At 46.4% G+C, this 17,293-nt stretch overlaps 1 protein-coding gene and 1 long non-coding RNA gene across 7 annotated transcripts in view; one reads left to right on the top strand and one right to left on the bottom strand.

Annotated features, from left to right (window-relative positions):
- Positions 1–2,018: 2,018 nt before the first annotated feature.
- Positions 2,019–14,337, bottom strand: LOC108350484 (uncharacterized). Of its 3 annotated transcripts, XR_005502525.2 has the most exons (4): positions 14,022–14,337; positions 12,246–12,331; positions 7,166–7,284; positions 2,019–2,422 (listed from the first exon to the last, which is right to left on the bottom strand). It is a non-coding gene; the product is annotated as an uncharacterized LOC108350484 (long non-coding RNA). The 3 variants fall into 3 exon arrangements; XR_005502524.2 differs by having other exon boundaries at positions 7,166–7,281; positions 12,246–14,337; XR_005502523.2 differs by having other exon boundaries at positions 12,246–14,337.
- A 94-nt stretch (positions 14,338–14,431) lies between these two features.
- Positions 14,432–17,293, top strand: part of Rin2 (Ras and Rab interactor 2) — a 216,751-nt gene continuing 213,889 nt past the window's right edge. For all 4 annotated transcript variants that reach the window (XM_063283806.1, XM_006235142.5, XM_017591763.3 and 1 more), the window contains exon 1: positions 14,432–14,571. The gene's annotated coding sequence lies outside the window, so the exon portion shown is untranslated. The remainder of the gene's footprint in view (positions 14,572–17,293) is intronic.

Here is a 17,293-nt window from a genome sequence, read left to right on the forward strand (position 1 = left end):
AGAATATATGTGAATGGGTTTCTGTTTGTTTGAAGCCCAGAGGGCTAAGAAACAAGGGGCTTTATTGAGCTACACAGACCCTGGCTAAAAGGATGAGGGACAGCCCTGGGACAAATGCCCTGGGCTGTCAGCTGATAGAAAAATGTCTGCTGGATCCAAGAGGTCAAGGCATTCCAGAAGAAAATTTGGAGGAGAAACACAGATTCCTTACAATGAAGCTACACTGGTGAAAGATGGGGGGATGGGACACCACATGTTAACGTGTAATGCCATGATGTCTAGTCCCCACTAACCCACACCAAATAGGGATTCAGAAGATTACAAAGTCCTGGGACATGAAGAGAAGACATCGCTGCTTTTTGGTTGGTTGCAATTCTAAGATTGCAATATGGCCTTGACAGGTCATCTTCATGAGGGGGTAATATGGAGCAGGCTTTTCCTTTGTTCATTTACCTGGACACCGAAAGTTAAAACAGACTTGTCTGAGAGATTTCCTCCCTCCCGAGTCTGGCCTGTAATGTGATTTAGAATACCTCAGAGTTCTTTCCTAGGTGGGAAAGTGGGTCCTTGCAGACATGATCAAGTTAAGATGATGTCATCTTGGATTCGGGTGTTTCCTGATCTAGCGACTAGAGTACTTATGAGGAAGAGAAACATGGCCCTAGACTCAGTCATATGGAGAGAAGGGCCAAGCAACTGTGGAGGCAGATTGGTGTTAGGCTGCCACATGATGAAGGCTGCCAGGAAAGAAGAAGGATGGGTCAGTCTGAGAGCCCAAGAAGACACAGGCCCTCTTCAACAGTGGATGTCTGACCTCCAGCACGGTGAGAGAAACCATCTGCTGTATGGGGCTGGAGTGGCTTAGAGCATTTGCTGTCCTTCCAGAGGGTCAGGTTTGTTCCCAGCAGCTTACGACCACCTTTGACTCCAGTTGTAGTGACTCCTTCTGGCCACTGCAGGCACCCACACACATGTGGCAGACATACATACATACATACATACATACACTCACACACACACACACACACACACACACACACACACACACACACACACACAAAATATCTACTCTAGTTTCATTCTGGTCCTATGACAAACACCATGACCAAAAACAAAATAGGGTTCTGGCCTACCGAGTCCATACTGAGAGAAACTGAAGCAAAAACCCTAAAAGAATTCTGCTTGCTGACACACTTGCAGCCATCGCCTAGTTATCTTTCTTATATAACTCAGGACCAAGGGAATGGTGCCAGTCATTGTGGGTTCAGCCCTCAGGACAATCCTACAGGCATTGCCCACAAGCTGTACACTCTAGGAAATGTCTTCAATGGAGGCGTTCCTCCCAGATGTATCTAGACTGTGTCAAGGTGAGACTTAAAGCTAACTAGAATAAGAACCCTCTGCGATTCTGCCAGAGGCTTGGTAAGATAGAATTTAGATTTAGAATTTAGATTGGGGAACTTCAGTCTCGGTGGACTTAAATATATTTGCTGCCTGACCAAAATAAGTATAAGGTGATTTTTTTTCTGTATTGTATACTTAAATAGCTAATATCATCATTTAGTTAAGGATCAATTCACACATCGAGTACAAATTACCCTGGAATATACGAACAGTAAGTTATGTTCATTTATCAGCATCAGGGACATCCTAGAAGTATCGTGAGTGTTACAAAGTTAGATGGATAGATGATAGATAGATAGATAGACAAACAGATGATAGATAGATAGATAGATAGATAGATAGATAGATGTGTAGATAGATTGATAGTATGTAGATAGATAGATGTGTAGTAGATTGATAGTATGTAGATAGATAGATAGATAGATAGATAGATAGATAGATAGATAGATAGATAGATGTGTAGATAGATTGATTGATAGATAAGCAGAAAGTTGCCCTCTATTTCTCTGCCCTCCATCCTCTGACCTAAATGGTCCAAAAGATAATAGAGAATTCTAAATCTTTTTCATTCATCTAGAAAAGTGATGTCCTTGTTTGCTTAAGGGACAAGCATATGAAAATCCACTGATGTCACTTTTATTTGTTTAAGCCACAGGGAACCATTGTGAAAGCTGCTGTTTCCAACTTAAGGGCTCTCTCAGCCCTCAGTCTTCCGGGGCCATCTTTTTGTAAAATCTCCAAGTAAAGGGCTTGGGGGAAACAACTCGTAAACAATGAGCTAATCTTATATGAGTTTATTCTCTTTCTACCATCCCCAAAATCTTTAAAATGAAGAGCTGCAAGAGGTAATCTGTTATGAGAAAGAGGTCTGTGGCAGCCTCCTGGGCCATTTGAACCTATGGTAAACCCAGCAAAGTCCCGGATGAGAAGAGATTGCTCAGGCAGGGCAGCAGGGCAGTGGAGAGAAACCAGGTCAGACACGTTCCACTGACTCTTCAAACTGGGAAAATGACAAAACCTTTCACCAGGAAAAGAAATGAGATACATTAGAAGGAACTCAGGACCCATGTCAGCTGTCTTCCACAGTGCTAAGACCTGCACTACTTTAGGACTGATCTGGCTTGGGTGTCAGAAAATGAAGAAGTGGCAGACATGCATTGAGAAAAGCTGAGGTTGGGTGGGCTGTGCATTCTGGCAGCAGCAGCCCAGAAACCTAGAGAGTCAATTGTATGCAGAGAGAGGGGGCAGGTGAGCTTGTCTCAGTAGGAGATCTGTGTCGGGGAACAGACTCAGGTAGTAGTCATCTGCAGGGAGGAAGCTATGCTTGACACTTCCTGCACACACTGTCAACATCCATGTTGGAACTAGGGGAAGCCTTCAACATTCCTGTAAGCCCTGAAATTCCTGTGGGCTGACCCAGGGAAGACCTTTCCCTTCCCATGGCTCTGAGGCATTAGCATCTTTGACATGATTGTGCTCATGCCAGCCAAACACATCCACTCAGAACTGCACCACACACTCATAGGGCGTGGGGGTAGGCAGCACCTTCCAAATAAGATGAAAAATATTTTGAAGTAAAATGTCAGTTATCTGAAATATCCATCAAACACGGGGGGGTGCAAAACACATTTGTTTTCAGATTTGCACAGACTCTGAAAGTGAGCCCTCTAGAAATCTTTTCCCCCTATGTTCAGGAACATTTTGTATAGCATTTTAAGAAGCTTAGACAACATAACTGTACAGTTACAGAATACAACGTGTTCCAATGTGTGTACACAGAAATGACCAAATCAATGTAATTACCACATCCTTACTCTTTTGTGGTAAAACAGTCACAATCTCCTCTCTTCAATGTTCTGAAATATATGAAGCTCTATTGTTAATTAGAATCACCCTGCAATGTAATTGGAGAGCTGGACTTGTTTCATGGAGGCCTTTCTAGGAGAAAAATGAATAAAGAAAATTACATGGAAGAAAGGGGAAGCCCTAATCTGGTTCCTAGCAGTTCTAGAATGAAGCGATCTGAGACATGGAGAAGTCTCTGGAAATCTATGTTCATAGAGAGACTGGACCGCTGCAGGCTGTGTGATGACAAGGACAGGCTTTTCTGAAGATCTTTAATGGTAAATATCCTCTATTAGCAATAAAATTTATTTTTTAAAAAGGGAAGTAATATTATCAAAGAAAGGAGGGAAAGAAATGAGAGAAGAACATAAAAATGGAAGAAAAGGGAGGAGAAAGGAGAGATCGAGAAAGGGAAGAAGATGTAGGATGTCATACAGGTGAGGGCAGGTACAGGATAGAACAAGGTCTGTCATTGGATGAGGAGGAAAGATGGGTGGGGGAAAAGTTGGAGGGAAGAGGAGACAGGAGGAGACTGGCAGAGTAGCCACTGAGAGAACATGGAGGTTGATGTACCTTTACAGGTTGTTATGAATGTTCTTAAGGGATGGATGTGTACAGGGCTTTGTATGTTTGGGTAGGCAATTATATCTTATCAATTGGATCAGAGGTTATTGTGCTGTGTGTTCTTTCATGTGGTGATTTAAGTGTAAGAGAGTGTGGAGCGGCTAGAGACACTGGGCTGCCACAGAGTTGGGATGTGTGTTTCTGGCAAGGTATCTACCAGATAGACCTAGAGGCGGTAAAAGACAGCCCTTTTTTATAATTTTACAGCAACAGGGAGAAAGAAGAGGAATGGGGTGAGGAAGGGAGAGGAGGAGAAGGAGGAGGAGGAGGAGGAGGAGGAGAGAGAGAGAGAGAGAGAGAGAGAGAGAGAGAGAGAAGAGAAAGAGAAGTAGTTAGATGCTTTCAGCTAACTTTTTAAAAAGAAATAGAGAGTTCAAATATAGATCAAGCTGGAAAAAAAGGCTTAAAACATAGGTCATGATTTTGGAAAATTTAAAATAAGTCAGAAAAGACTGCATTGGACTTCAATGATACACTAATTTGGGGATTGTGGGAATAATGAAAATTCACAGAAAAGGCAAAGGAATCCCAGGTGAGTCCAAGGCTTTCTCATCAACAGCCCCTGGCATAATAGTAATGTGATTTAACGGTGTGGTCAGAGTCAGCTAGGAACTAGGCCTAGAAAAGGCAATCTGGATCCTAGGGCAAGATGACCCAGAAAAATAAATATGTAGGTGACGGAGACAATAGGAGGGAAAAATTCTACCACTAAGGTAGTTAGGAAATGCTTGGTCTCCCTCAAGCCCTCTCCTCTGGATCTCCTGAGTGGTGTTGTCTACTGTTCAACACACCCTGATGTACAGATCCTTTCCACACCTTTGGCTCTGCTGTGAGCTCTGCCTGCTCCTCAGCCTCTCCTCGAAGTCTGGTGAGACCTTCTCCTTGTTCCCCAGCCCATGCATCAATTTCTCCATGCAGAAAGCCTTTGGCAATCCCCATCTACAGTGACCTCACAGCTGAAACCGGAGCCATGCTCGAAGACATGCTACAAACTCAAACCGACACACCAGGCAGGGGCTATGAATATCACTTTCTTAACACTGCTCATGGAATCAAAGTGCACGCAAACCATGCTAACAAGGGGAAATGTTCATGCTTGTTTGGAAAAATGTTCTGAGAATAGGGAATGTGATCTCCCCGTGAAGAATATTCTTCGTGTTTTTAGCTTTCAGAAATTAAAAAAAAAAAAAAAGGGACACAGATCCTGGGTTTCTGGCCACCGCTATGCCCTTAATAATGATATTAATTTAAAAACGAGTACCTGATGCTTGGGGTTGGGTTGTGCTTGTGTGTGCAGGCACATGTGTGCCTGGAGGCTGGAGACCAACCTCAAGAGTCTTTCCTCAGCACAGTGGCTCTCACTGGCCATGGGCTCACCCCATAAGCTAAGCTGGCAGAAATCCTACATCTGCCTGACTTCCCCTCTTCAGTGCATGCTCCACCATGGCTGGTTCTCGAATAGGAGTTCTTCCTTTCTTCCACTATAAAGCCATTCAAGTCTACTGCCTGCCTGGGAGCATCTGAAACAACAACAACAACAACAACAACAACAACAACAACAACAAAAACCAAATAACCACAAGTGCCCCGTTGCTATGGAAGCTCTAGATCCCCACCCATTACTTAAACTTATTTGTTTTGGCTTCATTTACTTCCAAAGAGCCACAACCTTGGGTCACACAGCCCCAAGGAAGTGACATTCTGCCAACAGCCACATGAGCTGAGAAGTGAGCCCCGGAGAGGAGTCCAGAGGCGCTTAAGGGGGCACATCACAGTGCAATTTAAAGACACTGAAGACCAGGCTTCTTCTCAAGAGTTTCTAGATTTCCAAAGCAGATCACATTGACCCCATTCTCCTCAACACTGATGTTTGGCTAAAGGGCCCAACAGGACAACATTTTCAAAGTAGGAGAGAACTGTCACTAGGATACTAGAACCTTACAACTCATCAAAGCGTCCCTGAACAGAGAGGGTGTGAAAGCAAGCACCTGTGAGCCTATCAAGACATCCCACGGCACCCCTGGAAGATGCTCAGACATGTAGTGCACAGAGTGGGCGACTTCACCCAGAAGAAATAACCGGAGGTTGCTTGAAGTGCTCAAGGAATGGGGAAGGAAGCCAGAAGGAAACAGAGTGTTGAGGAAAAGGGTGGCAGGAATGGAGTTAAAGAGGAGGCATGGGCCTGAGCATGGGGACCATGTGGATCATGAGGATTTCTTGAGCAGCAAGTGACCTGATGGGATTTCTCTTCTGAGTTCATCTGCTGCCAACTCTATGGAAAACGACCAGTAGGAGACAGGCGTAGTTGCAATCAGAAAACCCCACTGTGCTGATTGCAGAAGGCGGGGTAGAGAGTAGAAATGGGATTGGGGCTGGGGATTGGAAGTGATCAACATTCTTGATGGCTTGACTTAGGTAGATGGCAGTGGATGTGGAGAAAAAGAGATTCAGTATACATTGTGTAGGGAGAATAGGCTGATGCTACTGATGTGTTTATGAACCAAAGACAAAAATTAAGACTAACTCCAAGGAAGCCCAAAGGCGAAAGAGTCTGAAGAGAAAACGTTAAAACAGATGCCATGTTTCCAACTGTGCAGCTGAAGGATGATAATCAAATGTAGAAGTTTGGTGTTCAGCATCGAGGTCAAGGCTAGAGTAACACATTTGCAATTGTTTGTAGAGGTGGCACTTAAAGTCACGTGAGGAAGAGCACTGACAGAAAGAATATGTAGTCAGGGTAGTAGAGCAGGGGTGGATAGGGGAGGAAGAAAAATGGCAGCTCCAGTCCAGTGGCAGAGATAGACCCAGCAAAGGACAATAAAGAGCACCCTAAGAGGTAGGAAGATATCCACAGAGCATGCCGGTGGCATAGAAGCCAAGAGAAAACAGGACACAATAATTTGGAGAAATGATAAGTGGAGAGCAAAAAGAGGAGCGGAATTGACCATAACCTGGACAATAGTGGAGTCAAAGGATGCCATTGCAGTGCAGAACTGGAGGCAGATCAGAGCAGGCTGGACAACAGTCGGTGAGGAACTTAAGATATCTACTGAAGACTAAGTGACATAATCTAAGAATTATGTGTGGGCCCTGGGAGTGGCTCAGTGCCGGAACAGCTGCCTAACATCAAAGAAACCCTGAAGCCAGGAAAAAGATAAGAGGAAGAGGAAAAAATGTAGTCTAGTGTAGGTGTAGGGGGGTCAGGAGAGAGAGAGAGAGAGAGAGAGAGAGAGAGAGAGAGAGAGAGAGAGAGAGAGAGAGTGTCCCAGTGAGTTGCATTAAAGTTACTTACGGGCACATGGGCTTATCAGTGGCCACACTATTGAGGAAAATGTCCCTTCTTCCCTCAGCAATCATTAACTGCTTACAGATCCTCAGGAAGCGGTGGACCTCATAAGCCCCTCTGGTCTTCTTGATGGAAAGATGAAAGGTTCAGTCTCCTATAGACTTCATCAGTAACATTTTTTTTTCTTTTCTTTTTTTTCAGAGCTGGGGACCAAACCCAGGGCCTTGCGCTTGCTAGGCAAGCACTCTACCACTGAGCTAAATCCCCAACCCCCAGTAACATTTTTATAAAGAACCAAATAGTGCTATCTGAACTTTTTAAAATAAAGAACCAAATAGTGATATCTTTGTGTTTTTTAAATATACATTGTAAATCATTCATATTTGGCAAAGCCATTGAGTGAGGTGACAGCACTTATAAAGACTGCTATGGTTTCCAAGAGGATGGGGCACAGACCATCAATACACCAACATGCTTAAAGTAATTATACAGATAGAAGGGTTCATTTGGCTCCTGCCTCGAGATGGAGGGTAGGATATCATAAGAGCAAACCATTCACCTCATTCGCATAGGACTCAGAATAAGTAAAACAAGAGCTTCATATCTCCCTTGGAGTGATTGAGTCTCACTATGCCCTATCTTTTGAAGGTTCTAGAACCCATTTTCCAACATTGCTCCTGGGAAGCCCAAGACTCCAAACATGAATCTTTAGTGGATACACTCAAATCCTTTCCAAATGACAGCCATGATGAAGTGATGTCTACAGGGCTCTGAAAAGTAATTATGTCCATGGTATTGCTGTATACTACTCTGGATCTTAGTGGCTTAAAACAACCTTTGCTCATTTTTTGTTTGTTTGTTTGTTTGTTTGTTTGTTTTTTGTCATGATGTAGGTTTGAAGGGCTCAGCTGGTGACTCTTTTATACAAGGCGGTGGCAGCTGAAGTCACTGCTGTACCTGAATTCAGCTGGAAGCTCAACTAGGTCTGGACCCAAGAGGGTTGAACCCTTGGTTGAGTGGCCGGAAACCGTCCAGGGCTCTCTTTCCGCACACAATCCCACACCATTCAGTAGCCTGTCTCTTTTAGTGACTTTTCTCATCACTGTGACGAGTGCATGACAAACACAGCTTAAAGAAGAAAGAGTTAATCAGACCAATGGCTTAAGAAGCGATACAATCCATCACAGCAGGAATGGCATGGCAGACACATGAACTGGTCACTGCATCCACAGTCAAGAAGCAGAGAGAGATGAATGCTGGTGCCCAACTCGCTTTCCTCATTTTCCTCTTTATTTGGTCCGGGATGTGGAATTGTGCCACCCAATCAGAGAGGGTCCTACCCCTGTCAAACAAAAACAGTCTCACAGATACACTTACGGGTTTCCTAGATAATTCTAAGTCCCACCAAGCAGACTGTGGAGACCAGCTATCATAAGACTTTTTTTTAACCTGGCATTGGGCCCATGAAGCAAACAATAGGGACGTATAAACTTTTAAAGTCCTACGGCAACAGTCCCACATGACTTTTGCCAACTCTACTGGTGAAACAAGTCAGAATCTGAACTGGAGTTAAGTGGAAGCAAGAACAACTGGCCCCTGGGTGGGAAAAGCGACAGTCATGTACACACAGGGAGGCTGAGGGCCCCTGTCACACAGCCTACAACTGACAATGAGAATTCCACTCAATTTGTGTTTAACAAGAGTAGATTGTCTCAGAAACACAAACACACGGAGTATTCGAGTCCTTTGTGTTCTTTTAGGGAAAATTATTTTAAGTTGCCTAATGAAATAGCAAAACATCATGCATGGCAAAGACATGACTGTTGTGTGAGTGAAAGATGAAACACGTTTAAACAGAATTAAATCAAAGTGTTATAAATAGAATTGGCACATGAAGACAGAAAGCCAGTTCTTGAAAAATGAGTCCCCCACATGTGGCCCATACATATACAGCCACCCAATTAGACAAGATGGATGAAGCAAAGAAGTGCAGGCCGACAGGAGCCGGATGTAGATCGCTCCTGAGAGACACAGCCAGAATACAGCAAATACAGAGGCGAATGCCAGCAGCAAACCACTGAACTGAGAATAGGACCCCCGTTGAAGGAATCAGAGAAAGAACTGGAAGAGCTTGAAGGGGCTCGAGACCCCATATGTACAACAATGCCAAGCAACCAGAGCTTCCAGGGACTAAGCCACTACCTAAAGACTATACATGGACTGACCCTGGACTCTGACCCCATAGGTAGCAATGAATATCCTAGTAAGAGCACCAGTGGAAGGGGAAGCCCTGGGTCCTGCTAAGACTGAACCCCCAGTGAACTAGACTATGGTGGGGGGAGGGCGGCAATGGGGGGAGGGTTGGGAGGGGAACACCCATAAGGAAGGGGAGGGGGGAGGGGGATGTTTGCCCGGAAACCGGGAAAGGGAATAACACTCGAAATGTATATAAGAAATACTCAAGTTAATTAAAAAAAAAAAAAGAAAGAAATAAGAAATACTCAAGTTAATAAAAAAAATAAAATAAAATGTAAAAAAAAAAAAAAAAGAAAAATGAGTCATGTTGCCCAAAAATAACTATTCACTAATGGAAGATGTATCCTAGAAATTAGTGTCCATAAATGTAGGACATAAAACCATGTCAGGAAGTTTGGTAAGGTAGAGCAGGTCGAGACCCGGAGACTCGGTGGGCACACACCTGAGATGTAGGTGACTCCCAGCTCCCTGCCAGACTCCTGACTTGGAATACCTGTCATGTGTCTCACATAAAAGAGAAGTGATCTGTGGCCACTTAGGCTCAAGACAGAGTTCTCTATGCTAATGAGGTACCTAGAGGTCTGGAGGGCTTAGCCAATAGGCTTCTCTTCCCAGCCATTTCTCCCTGCAAAAGGTATTTAACCTCAGGCCCACCCTGAGAAGTCAAGTATGATTTTATCTATCTACTTTCCAGCAGGACAATAAACTGTTTAGAACCATGGACCTCTCTTTTTGTCAAGATCCACTGTGGAGAGCCATGGAGAAGGCCTTCACCTACAGAGCTGCAGCCTAATCTCCCATCGCAGGCTTCTCTGTGCTCCTAGCCCTCAGCCCCCAACTCTGTTCTCTACTCTTCTGTGATTCCCAGTGGTGACTGAATGTCCAAGAGCCTGAGAACCCCAGGACCCCAGCCTTGTCACAGGCCTGGGAACCCCCAATCCAGCTCCGGCTTTTCCATGCCTCAGAATGCACTTTCCCAACCCCAGAGGGGTGTCTCAATCCTTCCCTACAGCCCTACACCCAACCATAGTGATCACGAGAGAAGATACGTACAGTCAAACTCCCCCATTCCACCTCCCAAGCGGCTGTGCCCAGTGGCAGAGCAGACTGGGGCCCACAACCCTACACATAAACTAAGACTAGATAGACAGAATGTGAAGGTTGTGCCTGGCCGTAAGCATAGGACACAACAGCAACTGTATTCTGCATTGCACCAAGGAAGATTGTATTTTTTATTTTTATTTTGGTGGCCCTTTGGCAAATCAAATGATGATAACCAAGATTCTGTCTCCCATCCCCTCAAGATTATCCCCATTTCCATAAACTCACTCAGGTGTTCAGACAAAATCCTCGGTGGTTAGGAGTGCTGGCTACTCTTCTAGACGACCTGAGTTAGATTTTCAGCAAACATATAGCAATTGACAACCGTCTGTGACTCTGGCTCCAGGACATCCCATGACCTCTTCTGGAAAACCAGGATCACACACGGTGCAAACATACATGCAGGCCAAACACCCATCCACATAAAATAATAACAATTTCTAAAACATTTATAAAATATCCATACATATAAAATAGAAAAAGAATTACAAAGTTTGCTCCTTCTATAGGACTTATCCAGCATAAAGATAAGATTCGGAGAACTTCAAAAGAGGACAGATTTTATCAGGTGGCTGAAAGCAGGGGTCATGATATGAACTCTGTCAAGGATCACTCAAGGCAAACATCAAATGAGGCAAAGGAGAAACATTATCTTGGAGATTAACCAAATCCACAATGCGCAATAGAGTTGTGGTACACAAAGATCAAGTGTGCATTGTGCCATGAAGATGCCAGGATGAAACTCAAGGAAAACGTGTTGGAACTTACTAACCAGAGTTCCAGGTATTCTCCTGTCTCTGCCTCTCCAGCACTGGGATTCGGGTTCTCATGCTTGAACGGCAAACACCACCCACTGAGCTATCTCCCCTGCCATGTATTTTGAGACAGGGCCTCACTATGTAGGCCTGGCTGGCCTGGGACTCTCTCTTAGGCTTGGAGAGCCTGGAACTTCCTATGTAGACCAGGGTAGCTTAGAACTCACACAGACCCACCTGTCTGCCTCCTACGTGCTGGGCTTTTAGGGGTGAGCCACAATGCCTGGTTCTAACTTGGGTAGTATGAACCAACTGAAACAGCTACTTAGTCAGTCTCCATCTGTCTCCTGAGGGCGCACAGAGCAAAGAGTGGAGAATAAGAATAGTTAACAAGGTTATGTATCGGGCTGTAGTGGTAGAGCTAGGAAGCGCAAGGCCCTGGGTTCGGTCCCCAGCTCCGAAAAAAAGAACCAAAAAAAAAAAAAAAAAACAAGGCTATGTATCATCCATCCTTTATCATCACCAATAAACAATTATTCCATTATTATCATTATTAATCAGCTTAAACAACTTTTTTTTCCTCCAGGCATTTTATGAGCCCCTGACATTCATCTCTACCTGCCCTGCTACACAAGGAAAAGAAACAATGTTGGGGTGTCAGTCTGGACAGCACTTCTAGGCCTAAGGCTGCTCGGTCAAGTCAAAGGGAAAACAAAGTCATTAGAAATGACTTCTTGGCTGTTGATGCCGAGAGTACGCACAGAGAGAGGTAGCCACTCCAGTTCACCGGCCCTGGTATTCAAATCTGTCAAACAGGAAGCAAATGCAAGAGAGGGCCTAGGTCTGACCACACTGCTCTATCCCTGGGGGACTCCCATTTCTGTCACTTATCACATGTCCCCTCCCCCATAGTTTGGACATCAGTCCTAACAACACAGTGTAGTCAGGTTTATTACTAGAGCCTTGGTACTTACAGTGGTATTTAGAACGTGACACTCTAGGGAAGGCTTGTGTTCTCCTTTCCCTCTGAGGCTTCAGCAATCTTGACCCGCAAAATTAACTAGTGATAAACAGGCTGATGAGAAAACACATATGAATTTACTAATGTGTAGAAACGTGAGCTGTCTGCCAGGGCAAGACTTAAAATAAGGGGACGAGGCTAGGTAGTGGAAGCTAAAACAGCACTCTTGGCCAGTAGAGACTGAAGCTTGAGCTCACTGTAAAGAAAGAACTGAAGGCACAGAAGGAAGTTTCTCTGGTAAGTAAGTTCCCCCAAGTGACCGTCATCAAAAGCTACTTTGGGACAGGTGTCACCCTGGTCTCCCTCTTCGGTGAAAAGCTCCTTTGCAACTACGCTATGCCTTCATCCCAGGCGCAAGTTACCCACAAAGCACAGCTTTTCAGAGCTACCTCAGGTCTACAGCCCCTTTGAACAGCCATCTCAAAATACTCTAAAGAAGTATGTGTTGACCGTGGTTTATTTAGAATTCCCTCTGTAGGGACTCCACAGATGGATCCCAACAGTAGAACAAAATGGACCCCAATTTTCTGAAGAGGCTGACAAGGGTGGTCGGTAAAGCAGTGTCCAAAGGATTTTGTAGGAGGGTAAGTTCAAAGAATCAAAAGAAAAGGGTAGAGGCCAGCACTAACTAACCTGGGGCCCACTGTCTATTAAGGTACATCCTCTTAGGCTCAATGAGGTGGAGAAAAAGAGGGACAGGGGCATCATCACTCTTTGTTCGCATATCAACCTCTTCGGAACTATCAGTGGTCCTTTCAAATCGGTGGGATTCCAAGCGCCTGTCCCACTTGCAGGGCCGTGAGGCTGCTCTGTGCCACCTGCCTCTCTAGCTTGTTTCTTTCTCTGCTTCTACAGTGGGGGTTCCCGCTGCAGCAGATTGTAGAGCCCCTCGCTCAAATCTGCATGAATTTCTCTTTCCCCTCAGAGTCTCCGACCCTCCTCCATCACACACCCCCATACTCTGCTAAGCTCCCTCCCGCCTGCAGGAGGAGTCCTCCACAGTCCAACACGATCTCGTTCTATAACCTGGGCCCCACACACACAAGGGCTCCAGCTATCCGTATCCTATTTGTCCTTTTCTTCATCCTCATCTAGTCTGACATCCCAGTAATTTGCCTGTGGTGTGCGTGCTCCCCCTCTGCCAGCCCGTCCTTATCCCTTTGCATGTCATAGCCACCAGAGGAGGGAAGATGATTTATTCTCCAACACATCTCAAGCTTAGAACACAGCCGGATGCATAGCTGCTACTAAATTATTAAACAGGCGACTTGGCACACAAAGAGAAGTGCAGTTGGTGGCTTAGGTTTTGCTGGTGTTGGGCTGCTGGTACTGAGTGATAAGTACGTTTTGTTTTGTTTTCGCTTTTAATTTAGAAACCTGCTTTTACGCGTATCTATTCTCTGCCTCAGGTGGGAAGTAAACAAATACAAAGATAAGGTCTCTATTCCTTTTCCAATTCTGGGTAAAACACAGGTCTCTTTGAACACCCTTGAGGGGCTCTTTGTGACACCGGCCACTTAGGTAACAGCACACAGGGCCACTGTCTCCCGCACCGCCCCTTCCCTTCCTTCCAGCGAGGGTTAGACTGGAGTGTAGGGCCAACCCCATCCCACCTCCCCGGCTGGTCCCATGAGGATCAGCACACGTGCAAACCCCGGCAGCCGTGCCATCGGGGACCCCAGGCTGTGGACCGTGCCTCACACCATCACCCAGCTCCCCAGCTCCTCACAACTGGACTTCTCCAGTCTGTCGGGCCTCTTTCCCGGATCCGAAGTCGGTCTAATGCTTGCACGCAACTGAGGAAGAAAGGAGAAAGGTGAAACCTCCCAGAAACAAACTGGCAGTGGAGACGAGCGCAGAGGGAACCGGGTGGAGCGGAGGAGGTTCAGGGCGGGTCCAGCCAAGTTTGCTTCGGGTTAGATAAACTTTTCGATTCCCAATCCCTACGCCTCAGCCTGAAAGTTACTGGTAACCCTGGGATTGCCCGAGGGTGGGCGGGACCAGGGGTCGCGCAGGCGCCTTGTTCTTCACCTCCAACCAGCTCGCCCGGGCTTGGTCCCAGAGAAGCTGGGAGGGGACCCCGGAGGGGGAGCTCTTCAGAGGGGCAGGGCGGAGGCACACAAAGCCTTCCCCTCCTTTCTCTCCTCCCCCTCCTCCCTCCAGCCACGCCCCTCCTCTCCCAGCCTCCTCTTCCTCCTCCTGGGCGGAGAATCCTAGCCCAACTCGGTCACTGACCCGCCGGTCGCCCCCGCCTCCCGGATCTGCACCAAGGGCGCAAGGTAAGGGGTGGCTGAGTAGGAGACCACACCTCAAGTGGGAGAACGGGACACCATGAGCGAGGTGCAGTTCCCCACTGCACTACTGTCGCTTGAGATAAGGAAGAGAGCCAACCAGCTGGCGTCCTCAGCGGTCCAAGAGGACCGATGGTGGAAGGAGCAATGGGCAGCCAGGACGCCAGGACTTGAGGCAGGGTGACTGACATTCTGGAATCGGATCCAAGGAAGATCATGGGGTGTCCTCGGTTGACCTTTGCAGAGGTTGGGTTGTGGGCAACCAGCGAGGGTGCGAGCGGGATGACTGGTGGTGCAGGTGCGTGTGCGTGTGCGTGTGAGCGTTCCCAGGAGCTGGGAGGTAGAGAGACCTTTGTTGAGTTCTACCTGCGGCGCCGCCTGCCTGCCGTGTGTCAAATGCGCCTGTGCTGGCGAGCCAGATCCCAAGAGTCAGTGCTGAGTTGCAGAGCACACGCTGTGATCTGCCACTTTCTTCCCACTGCAAGGCAGAGGGGTCAGCGAGCCCCCGGCAGGAGGGCGGGTGGACCGTTGCGGGGATTGAGGGCGGCACAGCTATTCGTGCAGGAGTTCTGAATTCCAGCTAGGAAGGAACAGGGTCATTTTCGCACTTGAAGGCCTAGGGGTTTCCTCTCTGGACTGTTACTCCTCTCTTAGCCAGAGCTCCCTGGAGCGTGGTGTCCCCTCACTCATCCTGCAATGGAGGTTCTTCGACGGCTGGGGCATTGCAGGGTTTGCAGAAGTTCAGTGGAAAGTAATGATGTGTTGCCAAGAAATACAAGGCAAGGTCGGCCTTTGGGCCTTGAGAGGCGCCTCTCTTCTCAGAGCTCTCAAGTCTCTGGGGCTTTCCTGGTTCCGCTGCAGAGGCAAAAAAGCAGACTCTGAACACAGTGCAGCCCCACTTTCTTGCAGAGCCTGGACACATTGTGGTCTCTTAGGAACGTGGTACATCCACCAACCGGACTTTGTAAATATTGAAGCAAAAACACTTGGCAACACTCAGAAATTAAGATAAATAGTAACCTCAGCACAATGCTTTTTAAAAAAGAAACTTTGTTTTAAAAGATCCGTGATGAGCAAAATGTCAACATTTTAAATAAATACAGGTGCTGGTTGTTTTGTTGGGGCATTATTTATTGCTCAGGGGGAACCAGAGCTCCCATTTGTCCCTGCTTTGTGGTTTATGAGGGTTGACAATGGCATGCATCAGATTGGGCTACTTGGGCTTTCTGCATAGTCATGTTTATTCTCTGTAGAGCTTATTAACCTTTCCCCTAGTTCAGGCTGGGGAGGATGTTTTGAGAAGGGCACAGAGGGGCTCATTTTCCTCCTGGCCTCAGGCTCCCTATATCTCTGGACTTTCATATACTTCAATGCTTTCACCTCCTTAGGGGACATTGGATTTTGGAGGGGCTGCAAGGAGTCTTTCTATTTAGGACTTGGGAAGAAGGGTGTTGACAGGACCTTTAGTTTGGGGATTTGTTCTAGGTTTGTTGAGGTTGGAGCATGTGATGAGAAGAACAACCAGCCCCCAGGAATCCCCTCATGTGCAGATAGGTTCTCTAATGAGTTCCCTCTAGTGCTGCTTTGAATTCTAATGGATCCCCCCACAGAACCATATGTTTGAATGCTTGGTCTCTAGTTAGTGGAACTGTTTAAGAAGGATTAGGAGGAGGTGTGACCCTGTTGGAAATGGTGTGTAACTGGGGACTAGGAGTGGGCTTTAAGGCTTCAAAGTTCAGGCCATTCCCAGTGTGCTCTCTGCTTTCTGTTTGTGGATCAGGATACAAGCACTCAACTACTACTCACACCATGCCTTCCTGCCTGTTGCCGTGCTCCCTGAATCGTGGTGATAGGCTCCTGTTCCTCTAGAACTGTGGGACCCAGGTAAACTCTTTTATAATTTGCCTTGGTCGAGCAACCAATACACCACCCCAGTGACTTTCATCCTCCTACAAGGGGACCCTCCCCAGGGCCTCTCCAAAGTCAAGGGTTGTGACTACTGCAAAGAATTGTCTAGCTCCCTAGAAGCGACCTCCTTACTTAACTAAGTCCTGGTCCTCTGTTTGGAGACAGATACATCCTGTCCTTTATCAGGGTGAGTTGTTTTGGGGGATAGCCATCAATAAGCCCATTCTTCATGAGCACCGTATACCATAACATGTTGATATATTGCCCAACCCCTATTGGTCTAGCCAAGCCGTCTAAGGATCCTTCAAGAGTCTTAATGATTTCAATAAAGAAGATTGCCCTAACTTCCTCTTCCTTTGCCTGGTGAGGCAGCCAACACCACTAGAATCGTGTGTGTGTGTGTGTGTGTGTGTGTGTGTGTGTGTGTGTGTGTGTGTGTGTGTATCACTCCCAATGCATATGCTCTGAACTCTGTCCACTGTCAGCCTCCCAAAGCAAAAAACCCTAACCCTTGTGACTTGCCACTGAAGGAGTGTGGGTTGAATGAATGAATGAGTAAAGCATTTGGAATAGTACACAGCAGGCTGTATACCTTATGTTGGTGATGACTCAGAAGAAAGCAGATAACGTTTCCATAGATCTTTGTTTTTGTAGATAGTAACTAAGTTGTTTCTCACACAATCCGAATCACATTTTGTAGAAGAGGATATGGGTCCCCGGGGGGGATCATAGCACCAAGGGAGGCCAGACCCCAGGTGCAACTGCACCCCAAAGGATTTACCCAGACTTCCACAGTAACTAG

The sequence above is a fragment of the Rattus norvegicus genome, chromosome 3 (genome assembly GCF_036323735.1).
Source record: "Rattus norvegicus strain BN/NHsdMcwi chromosome 3, GRCr8, whole genome shotgun sequence".
In the NCBI taxonomy this organism is placed as follows: domain Eukaryota; kingdom Metazoa; phylum Chordata; class Mammalia; order Rodentia; family Muridae; genus Rattus; species Rattus norvegicus.